General features: G+C 37.3%; 1 long non-coding RNA gene across 1 annotated transcript; it reads left to right on the top strand.

Moving 5' to 3' along the window:
- The first annotated feature begins 5,746 nt into the window (after positions 1–5,746).
- LOC108585089 lies at positions 5,747–26,917 on the top strand. The gene is made up of 2 exons (XR_001901022.3): positions 5,747–5,787; positions 21,175–26,917. It is a non-coding gene; the product is annotated as an uncharacterized LOC108585089 (long non-coding RNA).
- Positions 26,918–27,821: the final 904 nt, after the last annotated feature.

Raw genomic sequence — 27,821 nt, 5'->3', positions numbered from 1 at the left:
AAATTCTCCAAAAGAAAATAGCTATAATCTTATCTCTCAGAGATTGTTAACATTTTGGTGATTCTTGCTATTGTTTTTGTTGATAGAAATATCCATACATGCATGTCATATGAAGAGATGAATGGTATATATATTTGAAACCTAACTATTTTACAATTTTTTTAACGTAATAGATCCCGAACATACTAAGTATTCTTTAGTAACTAATTACAGAATCAAGTGTTCACCTATAACATGATTTTTTAATGGCTGCATGAAATTCTGTTCTTTGGATAAACCATAATTTGTCACCATTGATCAGCGTGAGTAAATTTTAGTACATTAGTAATTTTTTGAAAATCCTACCTAGATTATTTCATTATTCCATAGTGTTAATGCATACTACCATTTTTTAATCGTTGGTTTACTTTATAACTTAAAATTTTGGTCTAGAAAATATAAATATTAAGTGTCCTGCATTTTGCCATTCTCCAAATGTCAGATGGATCTGTAAAACTTCATTTTTTAATGGAAACCATTCTAAATTATTGCCATAAATTTGAGCACTTTCAAATAACTGCAAGAATTTGGATAATATCACAGATTAAAAAGAAAAAAAAAGTGAGTTTCTTCCAGATGAACTTAGTAGGAAGGAATTTTAAAAGTGAATATTTATAGATGGGTTTATTGGGTTATTAAACTAGTAATTTCTCCCCTTAAATAATTTCTAAGGCTGGGTAGTACATAGTCTATGGCTAAAGATCCAACAATATAGCTTTCCTGTAAAAAAGCAAAACAAAACCCTGACTACTGGCTCCTTCCTTGTTAGTCTGTAATGCTCCCTTACTTCCTACCATCTAGTGGAGATCCAGTAGAGAACTGTTGATGGCAGAACCCTAGCCACAAACTTTGGTAATAGTCCATTGTTATACAGTTCAGGAAAAGTTTGGCACAAGTGAGGTAGAATAGCAGGACTGTATTATTAGATTTTGGGAAGAAATAGAAGATACACTGATGGAATTTCATTTTCTGTCTCAGCTTCACTATTTTTCTGATCAGTACTTGGAATTTATTTGTCCTTAATAGAAATATCATGTGAAGATTGATGAACTTTTATACATGAATTGCTTTATGTTAATTACGAACAATTTTAGTATGATGATATGCTAATTCTTTCATTTCCATTTTGAATATCCCAGTGCCACCTTCACCAGCTGTCAATGTACCTTCAAATTCTGCCCACCATAATTTTCTTTCTTTTAAAGTTTACCGTGAAAATGAATTTATTCTTTGGTAATAATCATTGTAAAAGTCTTTGAACAATACAAAGAAACAAAGTCTCAGCTAACCTGTTTATCATGAGGTTGAAGAGATATCCTTTTATTCTTAGTTCACAAAGAGGTTTATTTATTTAAATCAGGGATGAAAGATGGTTTTGGAAAAAATCTTTTAAAAATAATCTCTTAACCCTTTAATGAATGACATCAGTGGATTTCTGCATATCACTTTTTGTTTTTACTGAAATAAAACCTATGCCCTATTCAATTTACTAATATTTTACTTAGATTTTTCATTAGTATTCATGAGGGAGATTGGTCTACAGATCCTTCCTACCTTTTATTATGCAAGTTTTGGTGCATAGATTTTTTTTTTTAATGGGGGAGAGAGGTTGCCACTTTGTCAGGTTTTTGCATCAGGGCTGTGCTAGCCTCACAAAGTTAATTTAGAAGCTTACTATTTTTTCTCTATGTTTTGGAACTGTTTGAAAGCTGTGGACATGATCATTTCTTTAAAGTCTGGCAGAACTTTGAAATTATCTGGGCCTGGGGTTTTGTTCAGGATAGATCTTTTACAACAATGGAAAGTTGTTGTAAAGACTTATATAAAAGTTTTTGACCTGTATCTTTTTGGTAGACAGCAATATAAAGCTCTCTCTTATTGTAGTTAATACATTTTGGTTTGAATTCTTCATTGAAATTAACATTGCCATGCTTTATGTCTATTCAAATAATTGTACATGTTCAAACAGCTTTACTTGGAGTAACCAAAAACTGGAAGTAATCCAATGGACACTGGAACAACATGGAATGGAAAAGTACATTGTGATATATTCAGGCAGTGGAATATTACTCAGCAATATGAAATATTGATACATGCAGCTACATGAGCAAGTCTTAAAATATTCTGAATGAAAGAAGCTAAAGAGTAAAATCTTTATTATTCAATTTATATAAACTTCTAGACAATGCTCACTAATTTGTGGTGACAGAAAGCAGATCATTGGTTACTGAGATGGGGTGGGTGGATGAAGAAGGCCACGAAGAAAGAAAGGACTACAAAAGACTACAGGGAAACTTTTGGGAGTGATGTATATATTCATCATGTTGATAGTGGTGATGGTTTTGTGAATCAAAATGTATCAAATTATATGTTTTAAATATGTGCAGTTTAGTACACTTCAGTTATACCTCAGCAAATTTGAAAAATCCATTCAACTCTGATTTGAAATGCCATCTTCATCTGATACTAAATTTCCCTGTCGCTGAATGTGTTTCTAGGCTCTCTTCAACTCTACTAAACAAATATATTTGACTTTATGTTTCTATATTGATATAAAGAATTAAACAGTGTCTTTTCAGTAAAAGTGTTGGGAGACCTGGGAAGCCACCTGAAAAAAATATTGATAGATTCATACTTATACACCAGGATAAATTCCAAGTGGAACAGTCATGAACTCCAAACCACTCAAGCCCCTGCCTTGGCCTTACACTTAACGACCTATACTTAAGTCAGGCCATGACATGAATTAAACACTGGTACTAATATCAAAATCTTTTCATTCTAGAGGGCTTCCTGGAACTTGACTGGGACCTATGCGCTAGAATTTACCGAAAGCAGCTGACCCCTGCTTTGCTTTTACTATTCCAGCAGTGCAGATAAAGTCTCACTTCCAGCTAGGCATGGTGGCTTGTGTCTGTATTCCTAACTACTCGGGAGGCTCAGATGAGTGGATTCCTTGAGCGCAGGAGTTTGAGTCCAGCCTGGGCAACATAGGAAGCCACCATCTCTTAAAGAAAAAAAAAAAAAAGGTAGATTTTGACCTTTTTGTCACAAGAAAACAAAGGCTCTTATGAAGTCCCATGCTTTGTTGAGCACTGGTTTATTTAATTAGTTAACAGATTGGATTTATGCTTTCACACAGCTACATATAGTGTCCTTTTCTAAGGAAAAAAGTAGGCTGCAACCACACGAGTCAGAGGCAATTTTTTTTTTGTTGTTGTTCTTTTTTGCTTTCCTGCAGTTAGGGAGAACTGATTGTCATATTATACCCTAAATATCAACTAAAGTGTCTATGACAAAATTAGTGCAGTTAGGTCAGCATTATCCCACTCTGTATGTTTGAATTTCTCTCTCTGACCTGCACAGCTACTTCAGAAGCTCTCTCTTTCTTTTTGAATGTACCAGCTTTATGTCATGCAATTCATTGTCTAAGTACAATGATAACTGGCATACTTAGCTTACTGTTTTAGCTTAATGTGATAAGTTATTCACAGAATTAAAGTTTACCTGTGTGATAAAAACATAATTAAATATATAAATTGTATATAACTGATTAGAAAGATTAAATAGGTCTTAATCTGTGTTTACTTGTATGTAGAACTTCATGAACTGTAGGGGGAACTGTAGATGGAGGTTTTGCTGTACAGTTTTCTAAAGCCAACTAGCTCTAAATCTGGGTGATAATCCAAACTAAATAAAGCATCCTTTAAATGCCAAAAGAGGTTGGCAGTGTGCCGTTTTTTTCTGTAGGTTCTGTCAGCCTTAAGCTGTAAGAAAATAAACAAATACTGTTGTGACACTATATATTATATTCCCTGTTAGTTTAACTGTCCTTGATTCCTCCATCATTTAGAAAAAGTTGCAAACAAATGCATGTGCTTTTGAGTCTCCCATGGCATCTAATAGCTGCTTTAATGACCTTGCCCACTTAACTATGATTTGGTAAACAGTTCTAGTCTGAGGATTGATATGTGAGGGAAAATGGTAGAATTCGAAAAAAGTAAAATAAATCCGGTATAAAGCACCATATGTATAAAGCATGCCCTAGATGTTATGGTAGCTACAAAAGAGGTTGAAATCTCTGCAGTTAAATGATGTTATGTCTTTATTGTCTGTATCATGCCCTAATCAAATTGAATTCTGGTTCAAATTCTACCTGACATCTGAAGATTTGACAACAGACTCTGGAACAGATTTGTCATCAGATAGAGAAATTCTCTTCCTCTCCCACCCCTGTCCCCCAGGGTGAAGTTAATACTTCTTTAGGTAAGTTTTGCCTTGTGCTCCTTTATTTTCTTCCCTAGAGTCAGTGAGCAAGGGTGACACCTTGGCAATGGCTTGGTCAATTAGGACCTTCAGAGAACCTAAGTACACCCTCTCCTCCTTTCCTAATCAAACTGCTGTTTATATAAAGACCACATTCTGAGTTACTGCCAACATTGATGCTGTTGGGAGCATGGAAGAGCTCAGCAGTAGCTTTGATAGTTTGTTGGTTTGTTTATAAAAATAACATTTTTTTCCTGATTGCAAAATAGTAATATAATTTCTCAACATTGGAAAACACAGGAGAGTGCACACATAAAAAGTACTTATAATTCCAATACCCCTGAGATAGTACTTGTTAACATTATTTAATATAACTTGCTAATTTTTTTCCTCCATGCATATATGTTTTGTATAGAAAATAAATACCCATTTTCTGGCTAAAATTAATTAAATTATTGAATGCGTATTTGTTGAGCACTGACTATACACTATTGTGCTTGACACTGGATTCTTATGTAATAACTATTTTAAACCTGTTTTTATAAATATATGATCAGCATTCTTCCACATCACATATATCATTTATGACTGGTCTTTAGGTAAATTGGAGACTTGGCAAGCCTGGTCCACCGTGGTTAAGGGATGTGCCATTTGAGACCTATAGGGAAAAGACTGGCATTCCAGGGGGTCTCTTGTGGGCTCAGGAGGTCACCATATAGAATTAATAGAGCTCAGAGCTTATACAGAGAATCCCATTTTCTTTCCATTTAGCATAATGGAACTTCCTGGGAAGGTTATCAAAGACTGATAGGACGTGCAGGTTTGTTACATAGACAACTGTGTGCCATGGTGGTCTGCCGCATCTATCAACCCATCACCTAGGTATTAAGCCCCACATGCATTAGCTATTGATCCTGATGCTCTTCCTCCCCCAACCCTTGCCGCAGTGTGCTCCAGTGTGTGTTGTTCCACTCCCTGTGTCCATGTGTTCTCATTGTTCAGCTCCCACTTATAAGTGAGAACACGTGGTGTTTGGTTTTCTGTTCCTGTGTTAGTTCGCTGAGGAAAATGGCTTCCACCTCCATCCATGTCCCTGCAAAGGACATGATCTCGGTTCCTTTATATGGCTGCATAGTATTCCATGGTATAACTGTATTTGAAGTGACAAAAGTAAAAATTGTGTTTTTTTATGGTGTACAACATGTTTTGATATATGTATACATTGTGGAATGGCGAAATCAAGCTTATTAACATATACCTTATCTCACATACTTATCTTTTTTTGTAATGAGAGCACTTAAAATCTACTTTCTTAGCAATTTTCTTTTCTTTCATTCTTTTTTTTTTTTTTTTTAGACAGGGTCTTACTCTGTTGCCTAGCTAGAGTGCAGTGGTGTGATGACAGCTCAGCTCACTGCAGGCTCGACCTTCCTGTCTCAGGTGATCCTCCCACCTCAGCCTCCTGAGTAGCTGGGACTACAGGTATGTACCACCACGCTCAGCTAATTCTTGGAGTTTTTTGTAAAGACAGGGTTTCGCCATGTTGCCCGGGCTGGTCTCGAACTCCTGGGCTTCAGTGATTTGCCTGCTTTGGCCTCCCAAGGTGCTGGGATTACAGGCATGAGCCACTATGCCTGGTCAGCAATTTTCAAGTATATAACACTTTATTATTAACTATAGTCACCATGTTGTACAGTGGATCTCTTGGATTTATTCCTCCTGTCTAATTGAAATTTTGTATCCTTTGGCCAACATTTGCCCAGTCCTCCCCCGATTCTACTCTGTTTCTGTGAGTTTGTATTTTTTATGTTCCGCATGTAAGTAAGATAATATATTTGTCTTTCAGTGCCTGGCTTATTTCACTTAATATAGTGTCCTCCAGGTTCATCCATGTGGTTGCAAATGACAGAATGTCCTTCTTTTTAAGGCTGAAGAGTAGTTGCTTGTGTATATATACCACATTTTCTTTATTTGTTCAGCTGTTGATGGACGCTTAGATTGATTCCATATCTTGACTATTGTGAATAATGCTGCATGAGCACAAGAGTGACGACATACTGATATCTTCTTGTTGATTTACTGATTTCATTTCCTTTGGAAACATACCCAGTAGTGGGATTGCTATCCATCCATCAGAATGGACTTTAATTGCTCTTCTTGGATTCTTTTCTTTTGCCTCTTTCCTTTTCACTTCTAATTCCTACTCCCAAATATTCTTTTTTTTTTTTTTTTTTTTTTTTTTTTTTTGAGGTGGAGTCTTGCTTTATTGCCCAGGCTGGAGTGCAGTGGTGTGATACTGGCTCAGTGCAACTTCTGTCTCCCAGGTTCAGGTGATTCTCCTGCTTCAGCCTCCCAAGTAGCTGGGACTACAGGTGCTTGCCACCACACCCAGATAATCTTTGTATTTTTAGTAGAGATGGAGTTTCACCATGTTGGCCAGGCTGGTCTCAAACTCCTGTCCTCAGGCAATCCACCCACCTTGGCCTCCCAAAGTGTTGGGATTACAGACGTGAGCCACTGCACCTAGCCCCTACTCCTAAATATTCTATTCAGTGCCCCTAAAATAATTTCCTGACCAACACTGGGTCTATATTGCTAGGCTGAGCAGACCTGGTCCCTCCTATCATGGAGCTTACAGTCTAGCGGAGGATGATAGAGCAATTATCAGCTAAATATACAAATAAATAAGTAACTATAAATTGAGAAAAGTGTTATAAGGAAACAGTTCTGGGTTGGAGAATGAAAGGCAGAAACAGACTGGCCAATCATGTAAGCTGAGACTTGAAGGATAAGAAGGAGATAGCCAGTGAGTGAGACAGAGCATTACAGACATAGGAAATGGTTGGTGAAGGCCCTGCTGGGTATAAGTGTGGTATGTCTTAGAAATGGAAGAATGCCCAGTGCTTCTGGAGAATAGTAAGTGGTGGGGCAAAGTGGCTTCAGATGAAGTCATAAAGATGAGTGGGGATGTCGGGGGGCTGGAATCGTATTATATTACATGCAGGGCATCAAAGTCCATGAAAGGAAGATTAGATTTTAAGGATGATGAGAAAATCATTGAGACCTGTTAAGCAAATAGGAAAATATAATGGAATTTACATTTAAAATGGAGTCCATAACTCGTGAGAAGAATCATTTGGAATGGGACAAGTGAGGAAACATGTAGATCAATAAGGAAGCCATTGTAGTAGTTCAGGCCAGAAATGATGGTGAGTTGGATTCACGTGGTGACACTAGATTTGGGAAGAAGTTGGTAGATACACCTGACAATAGCAGCGCCCAATACATTTTATTTTGAGTCAGGAATACAAGCCATATGTATATTTTAAGTTTTCTTGTAACCACATTAAAAAAGTAAAAAGGAAATAGGTGAAATTAACTTAATAATTTAACCCAGTATATACAAATGTTTTCACAAACACATAATCAATATAAAATTTATTGAGCTATTTGACATTCTGTTTTTGTACTACATCTTCAAATCTGATGCATATTTTTGCTTAAAGCACACCTCAGTTTGGGCCAGCCACCTTTAAGTGCTCAGTTGTCATATGTGGCTAATGACAGCCATATTGGACAGTTCATCCTTGTAGAATATGGTGATGGATTAGATGTGAGGAATTTGGGAGAGGGAGGAACTAAGGATAACTCCTTAGTTTTTAGCTTAAGCAAGAAGTATGTGGCAGTACCTTTGGAGATGTAATAAATTAGAGGGAAAAGGGTTTAGGATACAGGTAATAAAACATATAGCTTTGGACATGTTAAACTTGGGATGTATGAAGAGATAAGAAGGATGATGGATGACCCTGACACCTGTGGATTGTCTGGCAATGAGATATCACTGATGGCCCTTTTCCCCCTGGTGTGAGGGCCTGCACTTCATTACCCTTCTCAAAAAGATTTTCAGGTATCATCAGCACTGTTCCCAGCACTGGCTGGCACCTTTTATGAGAAAGAGGTGACCCAAATATAGTTTCTCTTTGCTCACAAAGCTCTGTAAAGACCAACAGCAATAGAAGGAAGGGTCATTCTGTTTGAGCGTATACCAGTGGTGTGTCCAGTTGCATGCCGGCCCAACCATGCCTCTCCACAGGATGGCTAGAGGACAAGAGACTCATGCAACCTGCAGACCTTCTGTCTGTGAGTTAGCTCTATTGTGTTCTCAGTGATGCTTGCTGGTATCTGTCAGAATCCCTTTTCTGGACAAGATGCAGGTGGGACATTTAAGTAGACATGTCAAAGAAGCCATTTAGATATATGAGTAGAGTTTAGAGGAGAATTTTGAGGTAGAAATATAACTTCTGGGATTAATGGCATACAAATGATACTTAAAATTTTGAGAATGCTTTAGAGGAGGAACAGACAAGAGAGTCTAGGACCCAGCCTTAAGTTCTCCAACATTTGGAGGTTGAATGGGAAAAAAAGGTAGGAATGAATGGAGTTGTGGAAGCTAGGAGAGGATAGTATTTCAAGAAGGAGGCAGTGGTCAACTGTGATGATACTGTGGTGAAAAGATGAATAGGAGTTCTATGGAAGTTTCACTGTTCCCTTGTGATGAAATGCAAGCCCTCCACCAGCTGCCTCCCATCTACCACCTTCCTTAAACTTTTTTTTGATTTTTGTTTCTGTTTCCCTAAACCGAAACCCATTTTTCTTGCTTCCATCCCTGACTTGAGCTATTTTCTTGTGCTTTTCCCCATCTCCGATTCTAATATAGTGCCTTTGTGTTTTTCTTTTTTTATCTTCAAACCTTCCCTCAAATTGTTTAATATAGTGTATATGGAATAACCATTCTTTGGTTTGCTGTATACCACCCATCTGCTGTACTTATTTGAATACCTATGTTGATCATGCTTTTGATGTCCAAGAATAAGAATTTCGAATATAAGGCTTATATCTATGCTACATGTACTGTTTAGCATAATGCATTTATTCACTGCTGGATCCTAATTATTAGTCTAAATTCTAAAGGGGTTTATCAATAATAATTAACAATAAATTAATAATAAAGGTTGGCAAAATTAGAGTAACAGTTTAGTGGTGATGCTATGTTTTAGACTAGTGCTGCCCAACAGAACTTTCTGCAGTGATGAAAATTTCTCTCTGTTCTATCCAGTAGATAGCCATTAGCCTCATGTGGTTATTGAGTAGTTGAATTGTGGCTAATGAGGAACTGAATTTTAATGAAAAAAAACCCTAAATTAGTTAGAATTAAAATTTAGATAACCACATGTGGCTAGTGACTACTGTATTGGAAAGCACAGCTTTAGACAACATGATCTGTTAATATAACTTTTCTATTCCTTGAGTTTGGGCACAATAGGACCATGTTGATGCTTGATAACTACCTGCAGATGACACCTTTGTTTTGTTTTGTTTTGTTTTTAGGTCTTTGGTAGCCCCCAGATTTCTATATTCTATAAATAAAGTGGTCCTGAAATTTTTGTGTTCAGTTTACGTATGTCCTTTACATCTGAAAGTCTGCTCAGGAACTATTGGAAACAGTGGTTCTAAAATCTGATCAGTCAGATCATTACAATCACCTAAGTGAACTGTTGCCTAGTTATTTCCCTGTTACAGGGAATTTTTCACTGTCTCTGCCTCTTCATAGGTTTTAGCTTGCTGTCATGTGGCCCATGTCGACTCTTAGACTCTGATTTCATTTCTTTTCTTCTGTCTTTCACCACTCTTCAAAGCACCAGAGGACAATGCCAAAATTCCTGTTATTTGTTATTTGATCTTGAACATCTAAAATCATCATTGCCTAAACAACTTCCGATCTAAATTATGCCTAGAGGATCTCCACAATAGCCCAAAATAGCCAAAAATGCTCAGTAAAGTGTCTTCACAAATAAGGGGCAGTCTTTTCCTTAGAGGTATTCTGATCCTCCAAGGCCATGTGGCTCAAACGGAAACCAACATTGATAAATTTTTTCTTTCCACTGGGCAAATTTCAGTCTTTTTTGAGGTACTTTCTGCTGCATTTGATACTGTTGAAATAGGCAATTACTGCTCATGGAATATAGTTCTTAAGATACAAACAAATTTATCTAGGCAATTACTGCTCATGGAATATAGTTCTGAAGATACAAACAAATTTAGAATGCAAAGTAAATCTCCCACACTCCTGTACTCACCTAATTTATCTTTCCATAGACTATCTCTAAGAGGCCCCACAATAAATTAATATGTTTTCCTCTCAGAGACCGTCTATGTTTATATAAGACATATGTACATATATGTTCCTCTATTGTTAAACCCACATTGTAGCATAAAATATATACTGTTGTTTTAACTTGCTTTTTTATAGTTTAGGGATCATTCTTTGTCAGTACACAAGGAGCTGCTTCATTCTTTTTAATGGCTGCTTAGTACTCTTGTATGAGTGTACCACAATTTAACTAGTCCTAATTGATGAGCATTTAATCTATTATAAAATTACTATTATATATTGTTAAATAACACATTATAAAATTGCTATTAAAACAATCCCTGCAAGAATATATTTATTTTCATATCATTTTTCACATGTACAAAGTATCTGTAGGACATAGTCTTAGAAATATAATTGTTAGATCAAAAGATATGTACATTTAAGTTTTGATATATACTGCTAAACTATCTTCCATTGATACTGTACCAATTACACATCTACTAATAATGTATGAAGATGCTTGTTTTTCCTTCACTAATGGCAGATTTTAAATTTTTCGATACTTGTCAACCTGATAGGTAAAGTTAGTATCTCCTAACTTCAATTTGCATTTAATTTACTGTGAATGAGGTTGAGTATTTAAAAAATATGTTTAAAGCCTCATGTATTTTTTTATCTCTAAATTGTCTTTTTATGCCTGTTGCTCATTTTACCCCTAACTGAGCTATTTGTCTTTTTGCAGGAGCTCTTTATATCTTGAGGAAATTAGCCCATTGACTGTAATAATGCTGTAACTTTTTCACATAAATTTTAACTTTTAACTTTTCTAATGGCATTCTTTGGTCATGCAGAATATTTTAATTTGCATATGATTGGACTTATTTATCTTTTCTTTCCTGATTTAGAAGGACTTTCCCATTCTAATGTTATAAAATAATTTACCCATATTTTCTTCTAGTAGTTTTATGATGAAAAAGTTCAAATGCGATATATCTCAACATTCAATAATCTTTTTCTGTCTGTCTACTGAGAAATATTTGTTTTATTTCTTTTCTTTTCTTTTTTTTTTTTTTGAGACAAAGCCTTGCTCTGTCACCCAGGCTAGAGTGCAGTGGCACGATCTTGGCTCCCTGCAACCTCCACCTCCTGGGTTCAAGTGATTCTTGTGTCTCAGCCTCCTGAGTAGCTGGGATTACAGGCACCTGCCACTACGCCTGGCTAATTTTTGTATTTTTAGTAGAGAGGGTTTCACCATTTTGGCCAGGCTGGTTCGAACTCTTGACCTCGTGATCCACCCGCCTTGGTCTCCCAAAGTGCTGGGATTACAGGTGTGAGCCACCACGCCCGGCCTATTTGTTTTATTTCTGGACTCTATCTGTGGTACCACATTGTTTGAATTTATTTGAGTGTATGTGTGTGTGAGTGTGACCTGCAGTAGTAACATTTAAAGGTTTTCTTTACATAGTTCTGACATATTTCTTGCTAAATTTATTACTAGGTATTTTTACCTTATTATTGGTATTGTAAATAAGGTATTCTATCCCATTGTATTTTGTAACTGGCTGTTTGTATACAGGAAGGCTGTTCATTTTATGTTAAAGATTTTTACCCATTCCTTTTTCTAATCTAATTATTATGTCAGCTGATACTTCTATAGCAATAGCATTAACAATGTAATTTACTATTAATATACATTCTTTTCCTAACTTTAACAGAAATGTGTATAAATGAAATTGAGAACAACAAAAAAAGAAAACATACAAAGGATTGAGAAAACAAAAACTTGGTTCTTTGTGTTGGATAAGCAAAATTGAGAGACCACAGAGTTATTTCACTTAGGGTGATGGCTTCCAGCTCCAGTATGGTAGTTCTGTTTTTAGTTCTTTGAGAAATCTCCATACTGTTTTCATAGGAGTTGAACTAATTGACATTCCCACCAATGGTGTATATGCGTTCCCTTTTCTGTGTGTCCTTGCTGACATCTGCTTTTTTTTTGATTTTTTAATAATTGCCATTCTGACAGGTATGAGATGGTATCTAATTGTGGTTTTAATTTGTGTTTCTCTGATGATTAGTGATGGTGAGCCTTTTTTTCATATATTTATTGGTTACTTATATATCCTGTTTTGAGAAGTGTCTGTTCTTGTCATTTTAACCCCCCTTTAATGGGGTTGTTTTTTTCTTGTTGATTTGCTCCTTATAGATTATGGGTATTTGTCCTTTGTCAGATGCATAGTTTGTGAATATTTTCTCCCATTCTGTAGGTTACTTGTCTTCTCTGTTGATAGTTTCTTTTGCTGTGCAAAATCTCTTTAGTTCAATTAGGTCTCATTTGTCTATTTTTGTTTTTGTTGCATTTGGGTTTGTGACCTTAGTCATAGATTCTTTGCCTAGGCCAATGTTTAGAAGAGTTTTTCCTAGATTTTCTTCTAGATTTTTATAGTTTCACATCTTACATTTAAGTCTTTAATATATCTTGAGTTAATTTTTGTGTATGGTGAGAGATGGGGGTTCAGTTTTATTCTTCTGCCTGTGACAAGCCAGTTTTCCCAGCACCATTTTTTGAATAATGTGTCCTTTCCTCATTGTTTATTTTTGTTGGCTTTTTTGAAGATCATTTGGTTGTAGGTTTATTTTTATGTTCTCTAGTCTATTCCTTTGGTCTGTGTCTGTTTTTGTATCAGTACCATGCTGTTTTGGTTACTATAGCTTGTAGTATAGTTTGAAGTCAGGTAATGTAATGCCTACAGCTTTGTTCTTTTTGCTTAAGATTGCTTTGACTTGGGATCTCTTTTGGGGCCACATGAATTTTAGAATTATTTTTTCTAACTCTATCAAAAATGATGTTGGTAATTTGATAGGAATTGCATTGAATCTGTAGATTACTTTGGGAAGTCATTTTATCGATACTGATTAGTCCAATCCATAAGAACTGGGACTTTTTCCATTTGTTTGTGTCATCTGTGATTTCTTTCATCAGTGTTTTATAGTTCTCATTGTAGAGGTGTTTCACCTCCTTTGGTAAATATATTCCTAGGGTTTTATTTATTTATTTATTTTTGGTACTATTAGAAATGGGATCAAGTTCCTGATTTGGGTCTAAGCTTGAGAGTTATAGTGTGTAGAAATGCAACAGATTTTTATGCGTTAATCTTACATCCTGAAACTTTACTGAAGTTGTTTATCAGGTCTAGGAGTCTTTTGAAGAAATCTTTAGGATTTTCTAGGTATAAGATCATGTCATCAGCCAACAAAAATAGTTCAACTGCCTCTTTCCCAATTTGGATATCTTTTATTTCTTTCTCTTGCTTGATTGCTGTGGCCAGGAGTTCTAGTACTCTGTTTAGTAAGAGTGATAGAATGGATATCCTTGTTCTGTTCCAGTTCTTAGGGGAAATGCTTTCAGTTTTTCCTCATTCAGTATAATGATGGCTGTGGGTTTTTCATATATCTTATTATTTTGAGGTATGTTCCTTGAATGCCTAGTTTGTTGAGGGTTTTTATCATGAAGAAATGTTGGATTTTATCAAATGCTTTTTCTGTGTCTATTGAGATGATCATATGGTTTTTGTTTTTAATTCTGTTTATGTGTTGAAATACGTTGATTGATTTGTGTATGATGAACCATCCTTTCTTCTCTGGAGTAAAAGCTACTTGTGATCATGATGAATTATCTTTTTGATGTGCTGCTGAATTTGGTTTGCTAGTATTTTGTTGAGGATTTTTACATCTATGTTCATCAGGACTATCAGCCTATACTGTTTGTTGTTATTGTTGTGTCCTTGTCAGGTTTTGGTATCAGGATGATACTGATTTAGTAGAACAAGTTAGGGAGGAATTCTTCCTCCTTGATTTTTTGGAATAGTTTCAGTAAGCTCTTCTTTGTATGTCTGGTAGAATTTGGCCATGAATCTGTCTGGTTCTGGGCTTTTTTTGTTTGGTAGGTAGATTTTTTATTACTGATTTGATCTCATAACTTATAACTTGTCTGTTCAGGATTTCATTTTCTTTCTGGCTTAATCTTGGGAGGTTATGTGTTTCTAGAAATTTATTCATTTCTTTTAGGTTTTCTAGTTTGTGTGCATAGAAATGTTCCTAGACATCTCTGAGGATCTTTTGCATTTCTGTGGTATCAGTTGTAATGTCATCTTTATCATTTCTGATTGTGCTTATTTGAATGTTCTCTCTTTTTCTCTTGGTTAATCTAGCTATTGGCCTATTAATTTTGTTTATCCTTTCAAAGAACCAAGCTTTTGTTTTGTTGGTCTTTTGTATGTATGTTTTTTTTGTTGTTGTTGTTGTTTTTTTTTTGGTCTCAATTTCATTTAATTCTGCTCTGATCTTTGTTATTTCTTTTCTTTTGATAGCTTTGGGTTTGGTTTGTTCTTGTTTTTGTAGATCCTTAAGGTGTGATACTACGTTGTTAGTTAGAAGTCTTTTCTTTTCTTTTCTTTTCTTTTTTTTTTTTTTTTGGTAGAGATGGGGTCTTGCGTTGTTCTCCAGGATGGTCACAAACTCCTGACCCCAAGTGCCCTCCTGCCTTGGCCTCCCAAAATGTTGGGATTACAGGCATGAGTCACTGTGCCTAGCCTTTCTTTCTTTTTTTTTTTTTTTTTTTGATGTAGGCATTTAGGCTGTAAACTTTCCTTTTAATACTGCTTTTGCTGTATCCCAGAGGTTCTGGTATGTTTTGTTTCTATTTTCATTTGTTTCAAAAATTTTGTTGATTTCTGCCTTAATTTAATTGTTTACCCAAAAGTCATCCGGAAGCAAATTGTTTAGTTTTCATTTGCTTGTGTGATTTCAAGAGTTCCTCTTGGTATTGATTTCTAGTTGTATTCCACTGTGGCTGAGAATATGCTTAATATGATTTCAGTTTTTTTGAATGTATTGAGACTTGCTTTATGACCAAGCATATGGTCAGTTTTAGAGGATGACCCTGTGAAGATGAGAAAAATGTGTATTCTGTGATTGTTAGGTGAAGTGTTCTTTAGATTTCTATTAGGTCCAGAATATTCCAATTTAAGTCCAGAGTTTCTTTGTTAATTTTCTGGCCAGGTGGGGTGGCTCACACCTGTAATCCCAGCACTTTTGGAGGTCAAGGCAGGCAGGTCGCTTGAGTCTACAAGTTTGAGACCAGCCTGGGCAACATGGTGAAACCCTGACTCTACAAAAATTAACTGAGAGTAGTGGTGTGCACCTGTAGTCCCAGCTACCCTGGAGACTGAGGTAGGAGGATTGCTTGAGTCAAGGAGGCAGAGGTTGCAATGAGCCAGGATCATGCAACTGCACTCCAACCTGGGCAACAGAGTGAGACCCTGTCTCAAAAAAAAAAAAAAAAAAAAAAATACCCCAAACAAACCAGAGTTTCTTTGTTAATTTTCTACCTTGATAATCTGTCTAGTACTGTCAGTGGGGTGTTGAAGTCTCCCACTGTTATTGTATGACTATCTCTTTACTTAGGTCTAGTAGTATGTGTTTTATAAATCTGTGTACTCTGGTGTTGAATGTGTACACATTTAACACATTGTTAAATCTTTTTGTTGAATTGAGCCCTTTATCATTATATAATGTCCTTCTTTGTCTTTTTTTTTTCACTGTAATTGAAGTCTGTTTTATCTGATATTAGAATAGCAGCCCCTGCTCTTTTTTGTTTTCCATTTGCATATCTTTTTTTACCCCTTTACTTTGAGCTTGTGTCATTGCACATTAGGTAAGTCTCTTGAAGGTAGCAGATGGTTGAGTCTTATTTTTTTTTATCCTATATGCAAATCCATCTCTTTTAAGTGGAACATTTAGACCATTTATCTTCAAGGTTAACATTTATATGTGAGGTTTTGTTCCTATCATAGTGTTGTTAGCTAGTTCCTTTGTATTCCCAATTGTGTGATTGCTTTATATGATCTTTGAACTTTATACTTATGTGTGCTTTTATGGTAGCAACTATTGTCCTTCTGTTTCCATGTTTAGAACTCCTTTGAGCACTTCTTATAGGGTCGGCCTAGTGGTGTCAAATTCCCTTATTGTCTGCTTGTCTGGGAAGAAAGACTTTATTTCTCATTTGTTTATGAAGCTAAGTTTGGCAGGATGTAACATTCTTGGCTAGATTTTTTTTTTCTTTAGAAAGGGTAAAAATATACCACCAATCTCTTATGGCTTGTAAGGTTTCTGTTGAGAAGTCTGCTGTTAATCTGATGAGATTTCCTTTACACATGATTTGACCCTTTTCTGTAGCTGTCTTTAAGATTTTTTTCTTAGCATTGATCTTAGATAGTCTGATGACTATATCCCTTGGTGATATTCATCTTGTATAGTGTCTTGCAGCTGTCCTCTGAATTTCTTGTATCTGGATGTCCACCTCTCTGGCAAGATTAGGGAAGTTTTCCTGAATTATTCCCTCAGACATGTTTTTTAAGTTGCTTACTTTTTCTTCTTCTCTCAGGAATGCCTATAAGTCATAGGCTTGGTTGATTTACATAATCTCATATTTCTTGAAAAATTCTTTCTTCTTTATTTTTGTCTAAGTTAATTAGAAAGACCAGTCTTCAACCTCTAAAATTCTTTCTTCTGCTTGCTGTAGTCAATTTTCAAAGCTTTCAACTGCATTTTGAAATTCCATTAATGAATTTTCAAATTCAAGTTCTATTTGTTGTTGTTTTTTAATATAGTGATCTCATGTTTCATATCTTGAATTGATTTTCTGGTTTCTTTTTGTTGGTTTTCAACTTTCTCTTAGATGTCATTGAGCATCCTTGAAATTCGTATTTTGAGTTCTTTTTTTGTCATTTTGGAATTTTCATCTTGGTTAGAATCTATTGCTAGGGAGCTGGTGTGATCCTGTGGAGAAGTTAAAACACTGTCTTTTTGTATTGCTGGAGTTCTTGCACTGATTCTTTCTCATCTGAAGGAGGTGTTGCTACTTATTTTTTAATTTTCCATCATTTGGATGGGATTTTTTGTTTTTTTTTGTCTTTTTTTCCTTGAGGGTCTGGCTGTGGTGTATGTTGCATATGATCATTTGGCTTCATTTCCAGGTGTTTTCAGGGGGCCAAGGCTCTGTATGGGTTCCTTGGTTGTGGATAGCTTTTGTGTGGTGGCTTTCTGAAATGCTGCTTGTTGTAACAGTGTATTGGATGTATGAGTCAACACACTGTCTCCTTCAGGGCTGAGAGTACTGAGGTCTCAGGAAGCTTATCTTGTATACTAGTGCTATGCCCTTCTGACAGCAGGTTTTTTTATTTGGTGGTGCTATTTGGTTGCCAGTCCAGTAGGTGGCACTTAAGAATAAGAACGAGCTCACCCTGGAGTGATATGAATAGAGTGATAATGAATAGAGGCAACTTTCCTGACTGGGGAGATCCTTTTTGACTGCACTGAGGTCTCTTGGGGAAGGAGTGGTGAGGGGGAAGTTCCACTAGCTTCTCAATCTGGGCCGGCAAGAATGTAATCCACTTCCCTATCACACCCTAGTTACATTGGTCATGACCTTCAGTTCTTATAGACATTTGCCCTTTGACTCCCTGCTACAGTGTGGCTATGGACTGCGAGAATGCCCCTTCGGCAGCTACCACCAAAATGGGTTCAGTGCAGAGCCTCTTATCCCAGTCCAAAGCAGATAATTTTGTACTTATGTGCCTTGTGTTGCTGGGATGCTGCCATTCTGTGCAGAGATGGGCCCTATCCTTTGTGGTAGCCCCTGCTGTGGGGGATCACTTTCATCAGGGATGCAGCTACCATGAAAAGCACTGGAAAGCAACCCTAATGAGAGTGGCAGTCAGCAAGTACGCACACATCATCTCCCAGCTGGGAGAGCCTCTCCTGTGTCTGCAAGAGTAGATGGGGGAGCGGGAGATGACCCCCTGTCCATGTCCATTTCTGGCCACTAGTATCTTCCCCTTTAGCAGTTGGTGCCATGCCTATGCTTTCTTTGTCCTAAGTGGGGCTTTGGTGGGCTGAATTCTTCCCTTCCCTTGGGGCAGCCCAAACTGAGTGCTGGATCTCCAGAGATTCTGCAGTTCCCTAGAGACCTGCTGGCCCCCTGTGGTTGTGAAGGTCAAAGCAGGTTGTGGGGTACATTTGTAGGGGGTCTGGTGATGTGGCAACTCAAAGGCTGAGGTTCCCTGGGGAGGGCGGTCAGCCACAATCGGTGAACAACCAATACGACAACTGCTGTCTCAGTTCGGGCCTAAGGGGTATGCAGGCACTTCTGTGTGAGTTGGTACCTGGTTCTCTATCCCCAGGAGGTTCCTAGATTGCCACCAACAGCATTTCCTGGGGTCATGAGAGCACAGGGACTCCTCAAAAATTTGGTGGTCAGCAAATTGTTACAGGGGTAAGAGGAGCAGAGAAGCCCTACCCTTTCCGTAGGGCTGTGGGTTTCTTAGGGGTTGATCTCTGCTGCACTCCTGCTGCTTTCCTTTTCTGCACTACAGCTTCATTCTCTGGACTCTCTGACAGATCTGGTTCTCTTCCCTCATTTTTTCATTCAGATTTTGACCATTCACCTATAATTTTGATCTTCTTTCTGAGGAGAACTGGCATCCGACATCCCTAGTTAGCCATCTTGGGAAAAAAAAAAGCAACAAAAACCTGATGCTCCTTTTATGAGAATCCATGGTTAAATTCTCCTTAGACCACTAAGACAGGAAAGGCTTACTTCTGAGCAGGTGGGCCATTTTCTCTCTTGTAGAATCACGGTCATCCTGACCACATGTAGGTGGTTGTGCTTCTGTTATTTCCCTCCTGTAGCTACCAGGAAGCTAAGTCTTTCAATATAATATTTTTCCAAAATTTTATTCTGAAAATTTTAAACATATAAAAGTTGAAAGAATTTTACAGTTAACATCTGCCTGTCATCTATATTCCACCCCTTACATTTTATTATACCTCCTACATGTCTTTCCATGTATCTATACATCTATCAAAAATAGTTATTTTAAAGTTCATACATGATAAATTCAATATCTGGAGCCTTTCTTAAATTTGTATTTTCTGTTGTTTTGGCTTTCATTCAAACTGTCTTGTTTCCTCATGTGCCTGGTTATTTTTTATTGTGTACCTGACATCATATTTGCCAAGGTTTAGAAAACATTTGAGCCATGGAATGATACTAACTTCTTCCTTAGAAGATTTATGTTTTCTGCCAAATACCTATGGGCCTTAGCAATCTGTGACTCACCTCATTCCAATTTCAGGGACTGAAACAATTTAAAACTGTATAGGTCTGTCTACTTCTGCTTTACCTTTCCTTCTAGGACATCTCCTTGGTCTGAAGTCAAAATGAAGGGTATTTATGAGTCCTCCTTTTCCTTCAGGATCTATAGTTTAGTCTGTCCCTCACCTAGTGCTATCAAAAGCCTTGTTTAGCCTCTCAACTGCCCCTTTCAGAATGATTAAATGCTCCATGGGGATGAGCACCCTCAAAATAAGCAAAGCTCAACTTTCTGAGTGAGGCCATCAAATCCTAGACCACCTTTATTAAAACTGGAACTCTTTTATTTAAATAGAGTTTATCCCATATACATTTAGTTATATGACAGATATTTTTTGCCTGTGTGTTAACATCATATTTTAGGTTATAGTTTCTGTGTTTATTGATTTTTAAAAATTTCACCATATGGTGTATTTTCTTTGATTTTTGTTGTTTTGTCCTTTTGTTCTGATAATTAGGAAGTCTTATATTCTCTTTTTAGCTACAAGTTCTTTGTAGCTATAAATGCATATAATAATTTTTTGAGGATTGTCAGTTTCCTTATCTGTAAGTTGTAATAATAACCCATTTTACTGAATTGTGAGAATTAATTAAAATAATCACACTAATCATTTATTTGTCATACCACCTGGTATATGGTAAACCTGTTATAAATGTTGGCTTTAGAGATTATATATTACAAATGAATGAATGACAAGATCATAAAGCAGAGAAAAAAGAATACTGAAAAGAGAAGGGGAGAGTAAACATCCCCTGCTACTGGTGGGGTGTTCTCTCAGGCCCATTGTACAGGTCTCTTTTGTAGCATCTTCATTCTCCATGCCATTTACTCAGTACCCATATCTAAGGTCCTGACGTGGTCTTCACAGCAGACCTATCATGAAATAACTGGATAAACTTGAGCCCGAGTGTTCCTCTCAAATGTATTTGTCAGGGTAATTTATGAACATTTTGTTGTTGTTGTTTCCATTGTCCCTAGAAGCTGTTATGTTCTGATTCTGGGATTCCTAGCTTCAAGGTATTATAAACTGCCTTTATATGGCAGGCCTGAAAAATAACATGGATGAAAGTGGAAGTTTCTTGGTCTCTGGAATAAAACCCTATCACCCATGTTATCGTTTTGGGATTAGAGATGTTGGCGGAGGGAGGCAATGGGAGCATGAAAGTGAGGGGTTTTCTGGGGAGGGCAGAGGAAACAGAACTGGCAGGAGTGGAAATAGCTTTCAGAGATTTGGGGGGAGTACTAATATAGGTGATAGCTTTATGAATGGTTGGAACCTGTCCCATTGCCTTTTAATAAGTCTTTGGATGGGGAGTTGAGGTGGTTCATGTTGATACTGTGAACAGTAAACATTTATAACTGTCAGGGAAGCTGGCTTAAAAGATCCCTGGCACAGAAGAATGGTGTGGTCCTTCTTTGAATGGACTGCTGGACTTAGGCAATTAACATCTCATGGGTGATCATAATGGCCTAAGAATCATGAGAGATTTACTTTGTTTTCAGGGCACCATCCTGCTTCCCCATGCTGGTGGGGAGCATTGAAGAGGAGAAGGCAGTCACCCAAAAGTAAATCGGAATATCTTGATACTTCTAGCTGGTGAGGGCAGAGCCAGATGTTTTTTTTGTTTTTTTTTTTTTCTTTTTTCTGAGTAGAACATATCCATTTAATGTGAGCTGTCTTGCTCTTAAATGTTGTAAAACAAATTTATACCTTTTTTGTCCCCTACCCCCACCAAACAGATTGTTATCATCCAAGTGTGCTTTTTTCTCAACTTAGTCTAAATTAATAAAGAAAAGATGTGGAAGGTAAATTTGGAAAAGCACTTTTATCTCTTGACCTCCTTTGTTAGCAGCTGTGACAATCTTTAGGAAACTTCAAAAGGATACATGGAAACAAAGGGGAAAAGCCAAGACTGCTGTTCTGTGATGCAGTAGACCAGGAGGAAGAGTGAAACCTTGGTGGAAACAACAGGTGGTTGCAATTGGAGGGGAATCAGAACAATCCCAGGGCTGCTGGAAGAAAAGAATGATGGTGCACAGGCTAGACCAAGGAGTGAGGCATCAGGTGTACCCTGGCAGGAGACTTTTGCCGATTCCTAACTTCCTGGACCCATCCCACACTTTCACCCCTCAGACCCAGTTTCCACCTTCATCAGCCCTTATATAAATCTTCCACTGTGCCGGAGCCCTGGCTCCAGATGATAGTGGCCAATACTAGTGGCTTATATTTAGGGCAAGGAAGTCAAACTCCTGTTGCCCAGTAGCAGGGGAGGTCTGCAAGAGGGAAGTGAGGATGATGTTACCAGAAGTTGTGTCACAGGCATAAATGGTCAGAATCCTTAATGAATTTTCTCAGAGATATTATTGTACATCATTCCATAGGATTACTTAACACAGGTGCATTTTATTCCTATTAAACTATTAGCACAACTATATGTTGGGTTAAATAGGCTCTTAATCTTTTAAATAGCCTTTCTTAAGAACCTAACCAGTGGGTATAACATTGTTTCTGTGGTAAAATGCTTTTAAAATCCTGCAATGGACTGACAAAAGAGCCTTTGAATACAATCTGTTTGTAAATTGGATTGGCCTGGCTGGGGTAAGGAGGCCCACCCTGTTCTTTAGCTTTAATGTCTACTACCCCTGTTCAAAGAAGGCAAAGCTTTTATAGTGACAGGCCACACTGAGTTTAAATAAAGATTGGCTCCTTGCAGGAGAGCCTGTCTGATTTAAGACAGGTCATATTTAATGAAATGTGGCATTAAAGAGGCCTGCTTCAAATGAGGCAGCTTGTGTAAAGTTCACTACTATTATCAGACCATCTGTGTTTACTTTTGTGTGAAAGCAAAAGTTTCAGTGTTATTTTGGATCAAAAAATTGCTCAGTGTGATAAGGGGTGTAAAAAGTAAAAAGTAAATCAAAATGGGGGTTTTGTTTTTTATTGGTTGCCATTTTCAATGGAGAATAAATTAAACAAAAAGTCAAAAGAAAGGTACAGAGGAGGTGATTGACAGCTTAGTCATGTTTTATGTAACACTTGTTTTTCTTTTACATGAACACGTTATACCATCCATCAGGATAAATTAATATGTCGTGGGCCTTTAAAAACTGTAAAGAAAATAATTTTAATGGTTCCAATAACAGCTCCAGATGAATGCTGGAAAACAGATATTCCAAACTGTCAAATAGCATATGTATTGCTTGGCTCTGTTATAACTGCAAGTAAAAGCTGCTTTTGTATGAGGTTTCCTTGACTGCCAATGGAAGAACTGTAACACATTTATTGTGAACAAAATTGGAATGGAAATGAGACATGTTACAACAGAATGGCACCTAATTCCTTCTTGCCAGTTGGCCTGAATTAAAATAATAAATCATTAGGACAGTAAAAGGTTCTTGGTTAAAAAAAGAATAATTTAATTAAATAGATTTACAAAAATGACAAGTTCATACATGTATCACTTACGATATGGAAACTTTGTTTGAAAATATGGTTGTCTTATGTGAGAGAATAGAATTATACCCCATGTAAATGTGTATGTTCAATGGAAAAAAAATCATAAACTTCAGAGGAGAATTTAACAGTGGTATGGAAAGCAACTGAAAAGTGTTTGCAACAAAGGCCAGTTCCGACTGCTGTTTACTGCAGGTAAGGGTCTTCAGGATGCTGCCCTATGTTTGAAGGGGTGACTCATGCCATTATTTATTGCAGTTAATTGCTAATGTTTGTGAAGAGCACAGTATGTTGCAAAGCAGGACCAAGTAATCCATGGTGACCTTTTGTGCTATCAAAGCTTTATCAATTAGAAGCTCTTGATTAGAAATTCATAGGATACCCAGTGAGTGCCATCAAAGAGAGATTATACTTGGCTTCTTATATAATCTGATTTTTTTTGTTGTTGTTGGCTCCTCTTCGTTCAAAACTGAACCCTCACCAGGGAACTTTTCTAAATCTGCAAAGTGAAGCATATTCAAAGGGTTTTCAGACCTCAAGGAGTATTGTGGTTTTTATAAGCAATGACAGTAATTTTATAAAAATAGTAGTTATATTTTCCTGATAAATACCTTTCTTCTAGAGACTCCCACACTGGCTATCCTCCTGGTCACTTTTTTCCCCATCTCCTTTGTTCTGTTGATACTAGGCCTGCATGACATTTACAAAAACTTGTTAAATATTTCAAAATTATAAATTAAAGTCCTTATTTTACCATAATTCTCACTGTCTTAAAATATTTGTTCATTTTCATTCACCAATCCCCTGATAATAGGAACTTTGAGTTCTTATTTGCCTTCATGTTGCTACAGCTCTTGACAGTGTTTAATGCCCCACTTCTTGAAATTATCTGCTCTCATGCCTTTTAAGACACTGCAGTGTCCTGGATTTCTTTCTGTTTACTTTGTCCTTTTTTTTTTAAAATTGACTCTTCTTCCCGTTTGTTTTCTCTAATTTAGCCTTAACCAAGGCTAAAGCATCAGCCTTTTCTCTCCTCTAATCTCATTGCTAGCTCATCTACCGCCAACTGTTTTCCAAACCCTGGGTCCACATTGCCAACTGTTGTCAAACATCTCTACCATCTCCATCAAAATTGTCCAAAATCAAAATCATGGTTTTTCCCTGATCATATTCAGGATCCTAAATTATGATCTGAATTACTCCCCTAAATCTCCTTGCCAGTTCCACTCTTAGGATTACCACTACTGACTTCTCATGTTAGCACTAAGTTGTAGTTCTGCTTTCCCCCACCTCCCACCATCATGGTCTAGTCTACAAGACTGTGTTTCTGCTATGGTTGCTGTTATAATTGGATCAGGATCAGTGGAAGTCTATGGACTATGGTGTAGTTATTCTGGAATTTATAGATCAATCGGATAGTTATTCTGGTCTTAACTGGGCTCACTTATGCATCTGTGGTTAGCTATGGGTCTGGAAGTTTGCCCTGCTGATCTTGGCTGGACTTGTTCACATGTTTGAGTATCTGCTGGCTGTAGGTTGGTATTTCATCCTCAGAAAGACAGCTTAGATTTGTTGTCATGGCAGAGACAGTGCTTAGAAGTTATAACCCTCTTGGAACTCATCTGAACGGTAGTGGGAGCCCCAGTGGTTCATTCAAGGCAATAGGAAATGGAGTTGAAGGAAGTAGATGGAATTTAAGAGGTGGTATAGAAGGCAGGACAGATCTTGAGAGGAAGGATCCAGCTGGAGACTAACTCTAGAGTGGCAGCTTCCAGTGAGGAAGCAGAGCAAGTCAGGAGTCTACACACACAGGTGGTAGCTGAGGTGAGTTGAGTGTGTTGATGGCACAATTAACAGCCTCTCTGTACTCACAGCCATTTCAGACTTTGCAGCTTTTTCCATTTGTGGTGGAGTCTATTTTCCCACTCCTTGAATCTGGGCTTGTCTCATAACTTGTTTTAGCCGATAAAAAGTAGGTAAAGTCACAAGGTTTTGGCACTCCAGTCTTGAAAGCCTCTGTGGTCTTCCCATTCTCTATTCCCACTGACAGGAGAACTGGCTAACTGTTATCTCTTCAGTAATGCCATCCCTAAACATCTCATTTAGAGTTGTTTTTTCTGTTTTTATTTTCTTTTTTCTATTTTCAGTTCTTTTGAAAAATATATTATTACGATTGATAATTATTTTGTTTACTTTTCTTTTCTTTTTGTTTCTCTAAACTGTGAGCTCCATGAGTATAGGAAAGCTGTTATCCTAGTGACTATCACAGTGCCTGGCATAAATTAGGGACTCAATGAATATTTGTTGAATTAAATTCTATGAGACCTGGTGAATGAATTTTTAAGAAGCTTTTCAAGTTATTCAGATGTGTGATCAAGTTGATGACCACCATAGTATACTTCTTTTCTTTTAGCTACCTCACAGATTCATCTTCTGAGTATTATCTTGGCTGTGTGCAGTGGGTCACACCTGCAATCCTAGTGCTTTGGGAGGCAGAGGTCAGAGGATCACTTGAGATCAGCAGTTTGAGACCAGCCTGGTAACGTAGTAAGACCCTGTCTGTAGCAAAAGAGCTGAGCATGGTGGTGCATACCTGTAGTCCTAGCTACTTGGGAAGCTTAGGATTACTGAGCCCAGTAGTTCCAGGCTCAGTGAGCTATGACTATGCTATTATACTCCTGCCTGGGCAACAGAGTGATACCTTGTCTCTAAAAATATAAGAAAACAAACATTTTCATACCCTCTCTTCTGCTTCATGTCCTTTGTTTCAGTTTCATATCTATTATTTGTCTATTCTCTATAGTATTTTGCAACTCGAATCTTTAATAAAAAGACTCTGATTGGTCTAGCTTGCCTCTGTTTGAGTAGAATTTTCCCACATCAGGACTGGGTGTAGTTAGATGGTCAGTCTGGGTATTAGGTGCCTTTGCTTCTCTCTAGCCCAATGATATGTAGCCACAAAGGAAGGAAGTAGAAAGAATAGAACCATATGACACAAAATATGGCAGCTTAGCAGGCTGTAAGTGTGTCAGGTAATATGATTGGTTTGTCAAGTACAGAAAACTTAATTGTATCTCCCTGTTTTTACCAATTACAATCAATTGATTAAATATTGTTGAGTATCTTATGGGCCAGGTTTAGGGTGCCTTACATGTCAGGCACAGGAAATAAAGTAGTAAGCAAGGGAAACATGTAGTCTTTCCTCATTGAACTTATTCTGTAGTGGGAAAGATAGCCAATTACTAAAGTCATCAAAATAAAATATTAAAGTATGATGTTAAAAAATGGATAAATTGAGCCCCAATAAAAATAAAATATTTTGCTCTTTAAAAGTTGCTTCTAAGAAAACGAAAAAGTAAGCCTTGAACTGGGATAAAATATTTCTAAAATATATATTTAATAAAGGACTTGTATCTGATTATATAAACTTGTAACTCAATAATAAAAAGTCAAATAATCCTATATAAAAGTGGGAAAAAGATTTGAACAGATATTTCAAATCAGGATATATAAATGGCAAATAAGTGTATGAAAAGACATGCAGCACCATTAGTCATTAGGGAAATGCAAATCAAAGTTACTATGTAATATTACTGTACATTCACCTGAATGACTACAATTAAAATGACCATACTAAGGGTTGTCAAGAAGATAGAGCAACTAGAGCTTGCATATATATTGGTGGGAATGCAAAATGAAACAGCCACTTTGGAAAGCAATTTGGCAGTTTAAAAAATAAAGTTATACACTTACTGTATGGTCCAGCAATCACACTTGGAGGTCTTAACCCAAGAAAAATGAAAATTATGTCCACACAAAGACTTGTAAGCAAATATTCATGGCAATTTTGTTCCTAATAGCCCCAAACTGGAAGCAGGCAGTTTGGAAACAACAAGTGAATGGATAAACAAACAAGTACATCCATACAGTGGAATACTGCCCAGCAATTAAAAAGTAAGGAATGAATTATAGTATGTGCAATAACATAGAAAGAAGCCAGGAACAAACGACTGACCTATGTATTGTATGATTATATTTACGTAATATTCTGGAAAAGCTAAAACTGAAAGGACATTTTCCCTGACCCCTTCATGGGCCTTGTGACAGGGGTGCCTCACTTATTCCAAAGCTCTTAACCCCTTGTGAGAGGGGGAGCACACAGGTGAGTGGTGCAGGAGGCAGGACTGGTGCTTCTGGGTGCAGGCAGGAGCAGAACTCTGTGCGGCCCCATGGCAACATCTAGGGGTGTACCCTCCGACCCCTGGAGCCCCAGAGGGCATGTGTTACAGTGCTCTTTTAGCTTTGCTATCCTCAGACAGCTTAAGTGTTAATCAGCTCAAGCATCTGCCCCTGTGGCTACTGAGCTCTGTTCAGTGTCCAGGAAGAATCAGGATGCACAAATGAATTGGAGGGTGGTGAATACAGAGGATTTTATTGTCAATGAAAGTGGCTTTCAGTAGGAAGGGGAGCTGGAAAGGGGATGGAGTGGGAAAGTGGTTTTCCCCTGGAGTCTGGCTGTCCCCGGCCAGGCTCTTCTCTGAAGTCCCACTGTCAAGCCGTCCCTCTGAAGTCAAGCTGCTTCTCTGACATCTTGCTGCTCCCTCTCTTCTTTTCTGCCGTTCCTCTGCCAGTGGAACCTGGGGCTTTTATGGGTACAGAATGGGGGGCAGGGCGGGTCAGGAAGGTTTTGGAAAAG

Source organism: Papio anubis, chromosome 4 (assembly GCF_008728515.1).
Source record: "Papio anubis isolate 15944 chromosome 4, Panubis1.0, whole genome shotgun sequence".
Lineage (NCBI taxonomy): Eukaryota > Metazoa > Chordata > Mammalia > Primates > Cercopithecidae > Papio > Papio anubis.
This window is presented reverse-complemented; position numbering and strand designations above follow the sequence as displayed.